Source organism: Chiloscyllium plagiosum, unplaced genomic scaffold (assembly GCF_037043375.1).
Source record: "Chiloscyllium plagiosum isolate Xiang-an unplaced genomic scaffold, Cpla_swu_hap1 HiC_scaffold_11, whole genome shotgun sequence".
NCBI lineage: Eukaryota > Metazoa > Chordata > Chondrichthyes > Orectolobiformes > Hemiscylliidae > Chiloscyllium > Chiloscyllium plagiosum.
Window position 1 is genome coordinate 44,417,925 of NW_028270149.1, and position 14,626 is coordinate 44,432,550.

The 14,626-nt window shown below is 42.7% G+C and overlaps 2 long non-coding RNA genes across 2 annotated transcripts in view; one reads left to right on the plus strand and one right to left on the minus strand.

Moving 5' to 3' along the window:
* Positions 1–423: 423 nt before the first annotated feature.
* Positions 424–11,239, minus strand: LOC122557501 (uncharacterized). Its single transcript, XR_015758578.1, has 3 exons — positions 11,121–11,239; positions 7,265–7,372; positions 424–1,421 (listed from the first exon to the last, which is right to left on the minus strand). It is a non-coding gene; the product is annotated as an uncharacterized LOC122557501 (long non-coding RNA).
* A 125-nt stretch (positions 11,240–11,364) lies between these two features.
* The window catches only part of LOC148148789 (uncharacterized), a 180,505-nt gene continuing 177,243 nt past the window's right edge, over positions 11,365–14,626 (plus strand). Inside the window, exon 1 of the long non-coding RNA XR_015758579.1 lies at positions 11,365–11,529. This is a non-coding gene — a long non-coding RNA (uncharacterized LOC148148789). The remainder of the gene's footprint in view (positions 11,530–14,626) is intronic.

Consider the following 14,626-nt stretch of genomic DNA (forward strand, 5'->3'; position numbering starts at 1 on the left):
CAAATTCCGCCTGAGGCTGGAATTGAACCTGAGACCCTGGTGCTGTGAGGCAGCGGTGCTGACCACTGAGCCACCGTGCCACCCCTTCACTTCAGCTGTCTGTATGGTTTTTAGGTGAAGGTTGGTAAACTTGTAGTACTCCTTAACCAATCACCTGGAAAAACAGAATCATGATAGAGTTAATAAAAATAAAATCTGAGCAGTAGTTTTTACTGGTCTCCCAATCAAACACATTATTCTGGCTTCACAAGAATTGGCGTCTTGTGGTATATCTGGCAAATTGCCATTTTAAATACTTTTGGGGTTGAGTTATATTGTGAGTTTTAGAGGAATTCATGCCACGAGACGCAGTCAGATTTATGACTGTATTTTAGTAAACAGTTAAAAATCACACAACACCAGGTTATAGTCCAACAGGTTTAATTGGAAGCACACTAGCTTTCGGAGCGACGCTCCTTCATCAGGTGATAGTGGAGGGCTCAATCGTAACACAGATTTATAGCAAAAATTTACAGTGTGATGTAACTGAAATTATACATTGAAAAATTGATTGTCTGTTAAGCCTTTCATCTGTTAGAATACAGTGATAGTTTCACTTCTTTCATGTGTAAATCACAAAACCTTTTTTTTAAAGTTGCATTCTCGGGTTAGCTGTTAACAATGGTGATAGCTAGACAATATGTTGAAGGTGTTAGCCCCCTGTGTTCTCTGTCTATGACCTGATGTTTAGATTGATTCTAATCTAAAAAGTGAGATAACACAGTTTTACATAAATTCATGCAGTTTTTGAGCTCAGAGTTCTACATGAATGTGTGCAGTTTTTGAGCAAAGTGCAATGTAACTCTGCAAGTACAAATTCACCACACAAAATATATGTGTGCATGTGGGTCTTTGTCTGTTTGTGTGTGTGTGTCTGTCTGGGGTGGTGGTTGTGAGTGTGAGAAAGTGTGTGTATGTGTAGTGAGTGCAGTGTGTCTTAAGTCTGTGAGGGGGTGCATGTGTGAGTGTGGGAGTGTGTGTGTCTATAAGGGTGTGTGTGGGTGTCTGTGTGCGCGTCTGTGTGTACCTGTGTCCGGGTGTATGTGAGAGTGCGTGTGTATAGGAATATCTGTGTGTGTGTGTAGTGCAATGGTGATCACCTATAATGTGACATGAACCCAAGATCCCGGTTGAGGCCCTCCCTATGGGTACCAAACTTAGCTATCAGCCTCTGCTCGGCCACTTTCCTCTGCTGGCTGTCCCGAAGTCCATCTTGGAGGATGGTCACCCGAAGGTCCAAGGCTGAATATCCTGGACCACTGAAGTGTTCCCCAACTGGGAGGGAACCCTCCCGTCTGTGGATTGTTGTGCGGTGCCCATTCATCCGTTGTCGTAGCCTTTGCTCGGTTTCCCCAATGTACCAAACCTCAGGGCATCCTTGCCTGCAATGTATAAGATAGACAACGTTGGCTGAGTCACATGAGTATTTGCCATGTACAAGGTGGGTAAACATGTAGTAAACATGTCTCATTAACCACATCTCTGCAGCATCTCTCATTTCCAATTCTATTCCCATCTTACCACATGCTGTTCTTGGAATAACTCGCCACTCATCAGATATCTGCTGAAGAAAGGGCCCCTTATCCCTGTGTCATCTGTAAAAGCCTGTTATGCACCTGGACTGTCCTGCACAGACTGCAGATAAAGGGAAATTATCAGGAGACAGTAAGGACTGCAGGTTCTGAAATTCAGAGTCAATATATGTGAAGCTGGAAGAACACAGCAAGTTAGACAGCATCCGAGGAGCTGGAAAGTCAATGCTTTGGGCCAAAACACTTCATCAGGAAGGGTTATTATCAGCTGGCTTTGAGGGTCTTAGAAGTCTTGCTGAATGGGGAAGTATTGACAGAGGACTTTGTCTTGAATGTTGGTGCCTGATGACCATCATGGAGGTTCTTTGGAACAAGTGGTGACCTGAAGTCTCTGACTTCCATGCCTAGACTTTTCAATGTTTAGCATCTTTGGTGCATTTGGCAAAACGTCAAGCTGCATATTAATAAGGTGAGTTGTGGCATCAAGGATGGAGCAATATGTTCCCAAAAGCGATATAGGAGGAGAAAGTGAGGACTGCAGATGCTGGAGATCAGAGTTGAAAATGTGTTGCTGGAAAAGCGCAGCAGATCAGGCAGCATCCAAGGAGCAGGAGAATCGACGTTTCGGGCATGAGCCCTTCGGGCATGAGGAATCGATTCCTCAAGAAGGGCTCATGCCCGAAACGTCGATTCTCCTGCTCCTTGGATGCTGCCTGACCTGCTGCGCTTTTCCAGCAACACATCAGCCAAAAGCGATATAGGCCTTGCCAGATCTCTTGCCCAATTTTTTCAAAAATCATGCCATAGCCCACATCACTTATTCTCCTATATGATTCCACGTCCAGTATCTTCCGCAAGCACTGGCTCAAAATAAATTGACAATGGGATTTCTATCAGGTTAATATTTCAGAGCAAAATCAGTGACAACTTTACTTTTATTGAGTGAGTTTAATGTTAAAAAATCCCAAGGCAAGTCCAAAAAACAAGACAAATATCCCACTGAGAAAGGAAGTGTGATGAGAATATCAAATAGGTGAGTTTTTAAAGGGAATCCTAAAGAAGGAAGAGGGAATCATAAAGATGTAGAAAGGCAGAAAGGTACAGGAAATCAATTGCATGCTTTAGTCATGGGCAGTAATGATGCAGGAAAGGGAAGACACTGGGGATAGAAAGAATACTGTAGTCAGAAGTGTGGAACTCTTGGTGAGGGAAATTGTAGGCCCAAAGGAAATCACTATGGTCAGCTGAGTCCATAACTGGCTTTGAATGCAAAAGTAATCATTTTAAATTGGAGACATTACAAGACTGATAGAAACTTGTAGTATTTTCTGAGTGTACCATTTTCAATATCATGATGTTTTGGCCAAAAATCACCAACCTATGATGCCATTGCAGCATCCACTGTATCCAAACTTCTGATATATTGGGAAGCTGATGTACTTTAGTATCCAAAAGAGTCGAATCACTGCTGTTCCTCAGACTCCAGTGTACACTGCCAATCGCTAATATTCTCACAGCTTCTGACTTGCTAAGTTTTTGAGCTTGATAGGTAAGGTAATCAGAAATATTTATCTGACTGAAAGTAAAAATGAACAAAAATATGTTTTTCATGGATGTTTGGAAAACTCATACTGGATATCTGTGACTTATCTGCCTATAAATTACGCTGCTCTATTTGTAGTGGTGAGTCACAGTAGTTGTGAGATTTTGTTTTCCATGTGGTGTTCAAATGTTCCTCAAGCAGATTATAGGGCATTATGCAAAGAAACATCAAAGAATATAGTAAAGATATGTAACTACAGTCATTCACTCCTCACAGTTCACAGTGTGCTAAAAATGTTACAGAAAAAAGATTAACACGGCAGAAAATCTATGCATTATTTAGATGTACAAACATATCAATTGGAATCAATATTTTGAAGTATGGGTGCCCTGTAAGATTCAGCAACTTCTACAGAAATTGTTTCTGTGTACCTTTTCAATGTAATTTAACTTTTAATGACACATATTAAAAGGGTGATTTTGGAGCAGGACTGGATGCATATCAGTGCACTTACTACTCATTCTAGACAAGGTCCAGATTTCTGCCAGTTTGGTGTTTTCCTTCATGTGGATTGCCCAAGTGACTGGTGCCAATGAAAGTATAGCATTCTTAGGATCCTGATGCAGTTTTGGTCATCCAGTGCTTTGGCATTGCCTGTTTGAATTTCATGTAATATGACCTCACTTGCAGCCCTTAATGGGATCACTGGAAGCTCCTCTAAAAATGGAAATGTTAAGCATGTTTAATGACTTTTCATTTTTTAAGCTCTACCTGATCACACAAAAATCTCTTTGCCTGGTGCTGTCCCTTCCACTGACTAGCCTGATATTGTCTGTGTCAAACATCCTGCGCTCTCCTCAACAGTGTTTGTTTGGATTGATTGTATTTAGGCACTTCCTGTCCCAAACCCACCATCTATTTGATTGCACATCTATTTGTGAATTTTTTTAAATCACTGAGTTTATTGATCACTTTGATTATTTCATCTGTGAAGTTCTTTAAATGTTTCAAGATTATCCTTTATAAATTTGAATCCATGCACAATTAGGGCAAATTAGTGTAATTTTAGGACTATTATTTCTGACTATTCAATAAATGAAGAAGTTATAAAGTCATCAATAAGAGAGACTTGAGTTTGGTTCACCCACAAATAGGAGAAAGTGAGGTCTGCAGATGCTGGAGATCAAAGTTGAAACTTTATTGCTGGAACAGCACAGCAGGTCAGGCAGCATCCAGGGAACAGGAGATTCGACGTTTCGGGCACAGGCCCTTCTTCATTCCTGAAGAAGGGCCTGTGCCCGAAACGTCGAATCTCCTGTTCCCTGGATGCTGCCTGACCTGCTGTGCTGTTCCAGCAATAAAGTCACCCACAAATAGAACTGTCATACTATCTCAAGTATAGATTTCTTCTAAATTCTATTCAGTTGGTGGCTATCTGACATATAGGGCAGCAGAGCTTGTGTAAAAAGTTAATATGTTTGCTATGTTGCCTGTGGGTTCATAAGGATGGTATGAGTTTGCACAGCTTGTTGTCAGTGGCAGTTGTTACTGAAGTCTAAATGATTTAGACTTCAATGTAGAAAGGTTGATCAGTAAAATCAGGGGTCATACCAAAATTGGTAGAATGGTAAATAGTGAGAAAGATAACCTTGGATTTTAGGGGCATGTTGGTGGCAAACGGAATTCATAGTATCCCTACAGTGTGGATACAGGCCTTTTGGCCCAGCAAGTCCACACCAACCCTCCGAAAAATATCCCACCCAGATCCATTCCCCGACCCTATTACATTACCACTGACTAATGCACTTAATCTGCACATCCCTGAACTCTGGACAATTTGCCAAACACCCACGACTTTGGGAGGAAACCGGAGCACCCAGAGGAAACCCACGCACACACGGGTAGAATGTGCCAACTCCATACAGACAGTCACCCAAGGCTGGAATCGAACCCAGGTACCTGATGCTGTGAGACAACAGAGTTAACCACCGAGCCACTGTGCCACCCTAAAATTCGATCCAGATAAGTGTGAGGTGATGCAATTGGACAGGACAAACAAGGGAAGTGAATACGCAATGAATGCTAGGAACCTGGGAAGGATGAGAGGGAACTTTGTGTACATATACACTGAAAATGTGTTGCTTGAAAAGCGCAGCAGGTCGGGTAGCATCCAAGGAATAGGAGAATCGACATTTTGGGCATAAGCCCTTCTTCAGGAAGGGCTTATACATATACACTGGCCCATTAAGTATCAAAGCAAGTAGATAAGGTGGTTAAGAAGGCATATGGGATACTTGGCTTTATTAGTAGAGGCATGGAGTGTAAGAGTAGGGAGATTATGCTGGAATTGCATTAAAAAATTGGTTACGTCATGGCTTGGGTATCGTGGGTAGTTTGTAGTGAAGAGGGGCAAGCAGAAAGGTACCAGAATCTAATTCGATTGGAGAGTTTTAGTTATGAAGAGACATTTGATAGAGTGGTATGTTTTCCTTGGAGGGGAAACAATTGAAAGAGGTCACGATTGAAACATATAAAATTATGAGAGTCAAATAGGGTAGACAGGAAGGAAATTTTCCCCTTGGTGCAGTGATCAATGACTGAGGCATAGATTTAAGACAAGGAGCAGAAGGTTTAGAGGGCATGTGAAGGAATTGATTTTCATCCAGAAGGTGGTGGAAATCTAGAACTCACTGCTTATAAGGGTGGTAAGACATTTAAGAAGTACTTAGATGTGCACTCGCAATGCCAAGGTGCACACAATAAGAGCCAAGTCTGGCACAAATTCAATGGGCTGAAGAGCCTGTTTTCTGGAGTGCCGAACTTTATGGCTCTATGATTGTGTTGCAGCAAAATTAATAAAACTAATAAAAATCCCATGCAAGGACTGCACAAAACACTATATAGGACAAACAGGAAGACAGCTAACGATCCGCATCCACGAACATCAACTAGCCACGAAACGACACGACCAGCTATCCCTAGTAGCCACACACGCAGACGACAAGCAACATGAATTCGACTGGGACAACACTACCATTATAGGACAAGCAAAACAAAGAACAGCCAGGGAATTCCTAGAAGCTTGGCACTCATCCACAAACTCCATCAACAAACACATAGACCTGGACCCAATATACCGGCCACTACAGCGGACAGCTGAAACTGACAACCGGAAGCGGCAGGGACAGGCCACTATAAATGCCGGAGGAAACATCATAGAAGCGCTTCACAGGAGGCTCCCAAGCACTGAGGATGTCACCTAGACAGGGGACGAAACGTTTGCAACAAAAACTTCCAGCTCGGCGAACAGAACCACAGCAACGAGCACCCGAGCTACAAATCTTCTCACAAACTTTAATAAAACTCAAATTTAGAGGCAAGTCAGTCAAATGTATTAAATCCAAAGCTTTTGGGAAGGGCAGCGTGATTCTGATCCTAACCACGGGACTTGACCATGGTGTCTCTCTCCAAATAACAGGTATAGCAGTTTTTGTAGTCTGGATGATGTGTGCAACAAAAGGCCTGCAAAAGGTGGTTTCTTTTGTTCTGAGCATCGCTGGTTCTGGGAATGGCGTACCACGCCAATGTGTTCTGCATGTGTACACAGAGATCACTGGTTCTGCGAATGGCATACAACGTTGTTGTGTTCTGCAAGCATTTCTTCTTTAGTTAGCTTCCGTTTTCATGTCTCCCTTATGGTCCGTGACATGCGGGAGCGTGACGAACAAATCACTTACATTCAGTAATCATCAGTGCGGTCAGAAAGGGGTACCCAGGTAGCTCAATGTGGAGGCTATTACCCTGCATAATTCTCACTGTCCAACCTTTACCATGCGTTATGGACAGCCATAACAATGCAACAAGCGATGACAATAAAACGAACATGATGAAGGCATGCAAAAGGTACGAGCTCCAAGATCCACCTTGTGGTCATCCTAGCCACCCCGGGGGAATATAATCATTCGAGTACAGACCCAGCATTTAGTGACGTTATTTTGTTGTGCGTGCATACAGAACATGTATACGTCAGTATTAACATGTAACCCGCGCCTACTCCGGTGAACAGTACCTAGGTCGGCACAGTTCCTTCCCCAGAGGCTACTCGGCAAACGGCAAAAGCAAAAATAAACAGGAACATCCCAGAGCTTACCGTATGGAGTTATGCAATGGCCCAAAGGCTATCCCGCCTGTGCACTTGGTCTGTTTGCAACAACCATGCACACACAAACAACATCAGCAGGCCTCAGGAGAAGTCAATCTGAAAAGAAAGCAGAGGGTGAGGATCATCTACCGGTGTCTGTATATTTCTTCAGTCATGACCAATGGTTTCCAGACCCCTTCCATCTCATGTCAATGCAGGTGCATGGGTCATCCACTTCAGGGTGAAGCCAGATTTAGCAGGTAGAGTCTTAACCATAGCCTTACTACCTGCTGATGGGACCTCCGGACAATCCTCTAATTGCCTCTGTTCATCCTGCCCCTCCTGTTTCCCTCTGACTGTTTTCTGCATATCCTTCAGCTGGGCACTTAGTACGAGCACATATTGATGTATTCTTCATGGAGAGGGCCAACATCAGAACCTCCCATGATGATGGACTCGGGCAGTTGCATTGCCCTACCTGTCAGCAACTCATAAGGGGTCAAATCAGTTGACCGGCTTATGGTGGTCTGAAGTGGCATGAGTATAACAGGCAGAACCTCAGTCCAGTATTGTCAGAGTTCTGCATGACCTTAGCAAGGGAGGTTTTAAGAGTTTTGTTCATTCGCTCCACCATGCCACAACTTTGTGGATGGTAGGGTATGTGAAATTTCTGGTTAATGCTCATCAGCTGACATATGGTTTTTACCATTTTCAGTAAAATTGGTCCCCTGCTTGGAGTCAATCTGGGATGGCATCCCCCACCTGGGAATCATCTCCTCAGCTAAAATCCTTGCAACAGTGTTAGTGAGCTGTTCTGGGTAGGGTAGTCCTCAACCCACCTGGTGAATTGGTCAATAATCACAAGGCAATATGTCTTCCCATGTGATTGGGAAGAGATCCCGTAAAATCTATCTGTACATACTCCCAGGATCCCTTTGGGCATGACTGGTGCCCCATTCTAATTTTAATGGGCGTGCCTGGGTTATGCTGGACACATGTCACATAGCGGTGATAGAATTGAGCGACATCTCTGCCCATGCCCTTCCATCACCATTCATTCCCAATGCTGGTTATCATAGCATCACATGCAACGTGGGAAACGCCATGGTGTAATTGCATAAGAGTATGTTGGATGCATGTGGGAGCCAGGACCTTGTCATTCAATCTCCAGACACCTTTCTCATCTGAGGTGGCCCCCGTGCCTTCCACCTGGCGCATTCACCCTCAGGCATATCAGTGTACAGTTGGGTAATGCTTATGGTAGGGCCATCCTCAGCAAAGGTGGCAGACAAAGGATGGATGTCTTTTTCTCTAGGGCTGAATAAGCAGCTTTGTCAGCAGCCTGGTTCCCCTTAAAAATGTGCCACTCAGGATTCTGTTTATCTGGTTCCTCCTGGTGGACCTTGACCTTCAACACTGCAGCCTCTGATGGGAGCTCGCTGGCCTCCAGTAAGGTCTTTATTATCTGCCCATGCCTGACAGAGGTGCCCCTTGTGACAAATCCCCCATTGTCCCTAATCAGTCATGTAGTCATGGACAATTCCAAACACATGTCTACTATCAGGGTAAATGTTAACCCTCTTCCCTGTTGCCTCTGTGAAGGCCTGGGTGAAAGCCACTAACTCCACCACCTGGGCTGACAGGTCTCTCTCTATTCTCCCTGCTTGGACAACTCATGGTTCCACGTTCACTACTGCCTATCCCGTTCATGGCAAACTGTCTACACATTTCCGCAAGCTATTCACAATCAGGGTCTCATCTAGTGCCTCCATGGGTACATCCTTTATCCCACTTTCCTCTACTTCATTGTCCACATTCCCACACACACGTGGTTCACCATCGCCTAATATCCCTTCCTTTCGGTTTTCCGGGGTATCTCATATAATGGTAATGGATTTGGTTGGTGCCAAAAGAACAGCCTCCCATTTTGCCCTTCTCATGTTGGAAACCATGCATAATTTTCCCATATGTAACATTCTTTGAGGGTGTGTTTGGTATGCACAACTATACTCCCTGTCATCACAAGAGGCTCACTGACCCTCACAGCGCATACAGCACAGTCTAATAGCTATACATTTGAGCAAGCCGTTCACTACGGGACCCTCAGCAGGAGAATAGTACCCTCTAAGTCGCAGATTATTGCCATGGAACTGGGTTGCTACTGCTGAGTAAAAAACCTTCCTCTTCATTGCAGTAAATGTGGAAGTCTTTACTAGCATCTGGTAATCCCAGTCCCGGTGCTAATATTAACTCTGCTTTCAGTTTGTATAGGAGTTGTCTTGCTCTGGTCCCCAGTCAATGGGGTCTGTTGCAGGTTTACCCCATTTTCCCAATCGTTGTATGGGCTTGACAACTTTGGCAAACTTGGGGGATAGACCAGAATCCATTCGCAATATCTAGTACAGTAAAGATTTTGTGGGTCGGGGAAAGCCCATTTAAGATTGTGGCTGGACTGGCGACTATAGGGTGTAATTTGGGAATGACCCTATTTAAGGCTGTATAATCAATTGTGAGACAGTAACTTCCATCAGGTTTTTCCAGCAAGTGCCTTCAGAGTGGCCCCTTTTACCATGGTACTGACAGACACAAGTGGGCTTCCTGTTGTTCTGTTTCCTCCCCCTACAAGCCCAGACAAAGTGGCGTGTATTGTCACAATTGTGACATCTGGGTCTGGATTTTGACTTTGTGACGGCGCCTAGGTTTTCCTGCATTACATGCACAGGGGGTTTTCCTCCTGTGACCTCCTTAACTCCTGTTGCCCATTCTACCAGGGTGTCATAGTCTTGGAGAATGATGATCCCCATTTTTCAAACTGCCCGGTGCGCAGGAGACAGCCTGTCCTTGAAAGTTGAATGAATGCTCGGTCAGTGCAGTCTGTCTGGGGAATCCCTGAGCATTCTTGTTAGACCCTAAAAAATCATTCCCCATATTCGGAGGTGCCCTCCCCCTTCTCTTGTTTGGTGTTCGTTATTTTTGCCCAATTGGTGGGCGGTTTCCCCAGAACACACTGGATTTTGGCCTTAAATCTGCCGAAGGACTCCTGCTGATCTTGTATATCTGCTTTAATAGGGGTGCCCTGGGTCCATCTGCCTCTCCTATAATCTTAATTTTGTTGCTGTGTGGCATCAGCTATGTCAGAGCCGTCAGATGCTAATGCCACTTGTTCTGAGGGCATGCAGCCCAGACCTATTGGTGGATATCCCTTAAATGTAATTGGTGGCCCATCCAGATAGTATCTAATTCAGCCCAAACCTTGGTGCTATTACTGCACGGATGTAAGCGACTTAAGGAAGCTCCGATCTGGTGTAAACGACTTATACTTTGTATTTGAATTAGGTCCTTCCCCACTGTGAGTTACCGGGGCCAAATTAATTTCGTCAGGAGGGTCGTCCGACAGTTCAGGCAGTGTGACTGGGCCCTCCTGGGCATCATAAGGTGGCACTGACTATCCTCCAGGAACTGAACTTTCTTTTCTAGTTCCCTTAATTGGGATTGAAATATTTGTTTTTCCTCGGTCCATTTCTTTGTCGATTCCAAAGTCTGACCTACGAAGCCAGCCGATTGATGGACCAAAAGGACAACTATTTTCTTGGTCTTATCTTTCTTTTTACCCATGACCCAATTTCGCTGTTGATCTAGGGTCTAGATCGGATCCCACCCATTCTTTCTCATCTATCTAATGAGTGAATATTTGTCTATCATATGCTGGTTAATGAGGGACCCCGAGGGTTTCCATTGATCTCCCTGTCCTGCCATAAGACTGACAGGTTTAAACTCTCAGCTCCTCTGTCAGTCGATTGCATTTACCCACCGGTCATGACTGCTGCGTGTTTTCCCACTGGTCGCGTCTCACTCGGAATCGTACCTATCAGAGTTTGGTGATACCTGTTCCAGGGAGTGATCATTTCCCCGTATCCCGCTTATTTAATCTAGGCCTTTATCACAGTCAGGAACAATCACACTGGCATCTGAGTATGACTCAACTCAGAGGCCACACATCAGACACTGTCTCATTCACTCTTACCAGATCAACAGCTTCTGTAGTTTGACCTACTTTTGTCCGATATCCTGCCCCAACTTCCGGGAGGTGGCCACCCTACCCAGGACTGTGAAAGAACCCTGCTCGCAGCGCCAATTTGTTGTAGTAAAATTAATAAAACTCAAATTTAGGAGCAAGTCAATCAAATTTATTAAATCCAAAGCTTTTGGGAGGGGCAACATGATTCTGATCCTAACCACTGGACTTGACCAAGCCGTCTCTCCCCGAACAACAGGTACAGCAGTTTTTATAGTCTGGATGACGTGTATAACAAAAAGCCCGCGACAGATGGGTTCTTGTGTTCTGCATATACGCATGCAGAGATTGCTGGTTCCGGGAACGGCGTACCACGATGTTCTGTTTTGCAAGTATTTCTTCTCTAGTTAGTTTCTGTTTTCAACTGTTTATGCCAAGGAAATATTTGATGAATATATATTTCTCCAAGGTGATAGTTAACACTGTTAATAATTAATCTAAGTTAATACTTTAATTCCTCAAACAAGAAGTCATTCTAAAAAAATTGATATATAATTATGATTGTCATCCTAACATTCACTTTCTTTACTGCTGATGCACACCAGTAGCTATGTGTATGATGTACAAAATGGACTGCAGCAGTTCACGTAGCTTGCTTCAACAACACCTTCCAAACCCATGACCACTACCAACTAGAAGGATAAGGGCAATAGATGATTCAGATTACTTCCACCTTCAAAATATTTCCTAGCATGACTTTGAACAATATTACTGTTCCTTCATTGTCACTGGGTCAAAATTCTGGAACTCCCTTCCCAGTAGCGTTGTGATAGTACCTACACAACATGGATTGCAACATTTCAAGACAACAGCTCACCACCAGCTTCTCAAGGACAGTAGGGATGGGCAAAGTGTGTTGGTTTAGTAATTGACTTTCACATTCTATGAAAAAAAGTTAAATTTAAACTTTTCCAGCAAGTTAAAAGGTTATTAAAGTAAACACTGTGTGGCATGATAGTTTAGCGGTTAGCACTGCTGCCTCACAGCACCAGGGACATGGGTTCAATTCCTGCCTTGGGTGCCTGTCTGTGTGGAGTTTGCAATTCTCTCCGTGTCTGCATGGGTTTCCTCTGGGTGCTCTAGTTTTCTCCCATGGTCCAACGATGTGCAGGTCAGGTGAATTGGCAATGCTAATTGGCCATAGCATTAGGTGCATTAGTCAGTGGTAAATATAGGGTCGGGAAATGGGTCTGGGTGGCTTACTCTTTGGAGGGTCAGTGTGGACTTGTGGGGCTGAAGGGTCTGTTTCCATACTGTAGGGAATCTAATCTAAAGAATAAGCTCAATTGAATTCCTATAAGTTTAAGGCTCATAAACAAAAAATACATTTAAATTGGCATGAACCAACATTAGCTTGGGAATTGAACTTCAAAAATAATTGGGAAGGCTAATGAGAGGAAAGACACATGGGCAAGTCGCACAATTATGTTCAGAAAATTAGTTGAACGAAGGAAGGAACAGGTGCTGATATTTATACACTGAGATTTTATTTACAGAGCTGCAGATTGGAAATCCAGGGCCAAGTCCTTTGTCTCTGGGCTAAAATAATGGAACTCCGTACCTAAAATTATTGTAAATGTATATACACCAAATAAACTGTTGTGATTCAAGAAGGCAGCTTACCACTACCTTCCCAAGGGCAATTCGGAATGGGCAATAAGTGTTGCCACAGTTAGTGAGGCTCACATCCAATGCAGAAATAATTCTAAAAATATATTCATGCACATCTTAACCTGTAGAATTAGTTAATACCCAGCAGTTAATATAATTAAATATGATTAATGTACAATTAAGAAACAGCATACTCTGAGAATGGACTTCAGACAACTTGTTTGGATAGTGTAAAATGATCTAGTCTTCATTTGACTTTGTCATACCAGGCTTAAGGTTGCTTTATAGTACTCTCAATGTTTACTTTTACAAGTTAAAAATACGTTGGAGCATCTTTATAAAATTCTCCCAATCTCCTACTATATATCATAAATACATATTGAAAAATCTTATTTAATGAATGAATCTCATAGGTCCTGGTGCAAGTTACGACAAGAAGAGAGAAGTAGATAACAAGAAGTGCTCTTCCAGTAGTCCAATAGAAACAAAGGCAACGTGTCATATAGTTAGGCATTGTCCATTTTGACAGGCTTCTTGCAGGAACACACCAGATGAAAGAAACTGCATGTGTAAATAACAATCAAAACCAGTCAAGACTTTAATTAGATTTGGGTTCTAGACAGCTTGTTTATGTATTTGTTTATTATGACTCAGGAATTAAGTAATGCCTTTTAACCTGTAAGTTTATAGGCCAATTTCAATGTGTAATTGGTCCACAATTCTCTTAGACAGAAATGCTTTGTTGGCACTTAAGCTAAAGTAAAGCAATCAGTAATAAACACAGCAGCCACCATGCTCAAGTCTTAATACAATATCAAATTCAAAATATACAAATTCAGAAATGCTAAATATTGGAATGTTCTCATTTATATTTACAAAGTCAATGGCTGCTTAAATAAGTGACCAGTTAAGAAATGTGGTAGCAAGATGGATACAGGTTAAAAATCTGAATGAAAATGCTTGGAGGAAAATTTAAGATTTCCATTGTCTAACTTAGCATCATCATTCTCCAATAATATCTTCCCACTTATCCTCTTCCATCCTATTGTTCATTACCAGTTGTCTGTCCCTACATTCTCACCTTTGTCACGAGCATCCACCTCATATTCCCAAATTCACCTTCATATTTCTGTACTCTTACCTCCAAGCTGCTATTCCACAAGATTATTACTATCCTCCAAGATAATAATTATCGTGTAAAATATCATGCTAATCGGGAAGGGGCTCTAGGGCAGATTGCTGATAAATTTAAGACATTGTTCGCATAAAGCTAAGCTGAAGTGTAAAGGAAGATAATGGGATAGATAAATTGAAAAGAGATATTAGAAATCAAAACAGATTGTTAAGGTTCTTGCTAAAGTGTTGATCATTTGTCACCAAGAACATTCTTCTTTGTGTCCAGGGTAATGGCGCTGGATCATAATATCAAATCATCTTTGGACATATGGATCTTCTAATTATAACATTCTTTTTTTTAAAAAAAGAGAGGAGGTGCAGCTTCAAAATTATTATGGTTTTGATGGCTCTTCAGAGAGGAGAAGTCACACCTGAAGATATCATGGAATGATAAAAGGGGCTATTGCATGACTAGTTGTGAAGATGACAGGAGAAAAGGCAGCATATAGATGAGAGACATGTTTGTAGTTTCCCCTGTCAAGATGTTAAACATAAGGCTAAAGATGAGC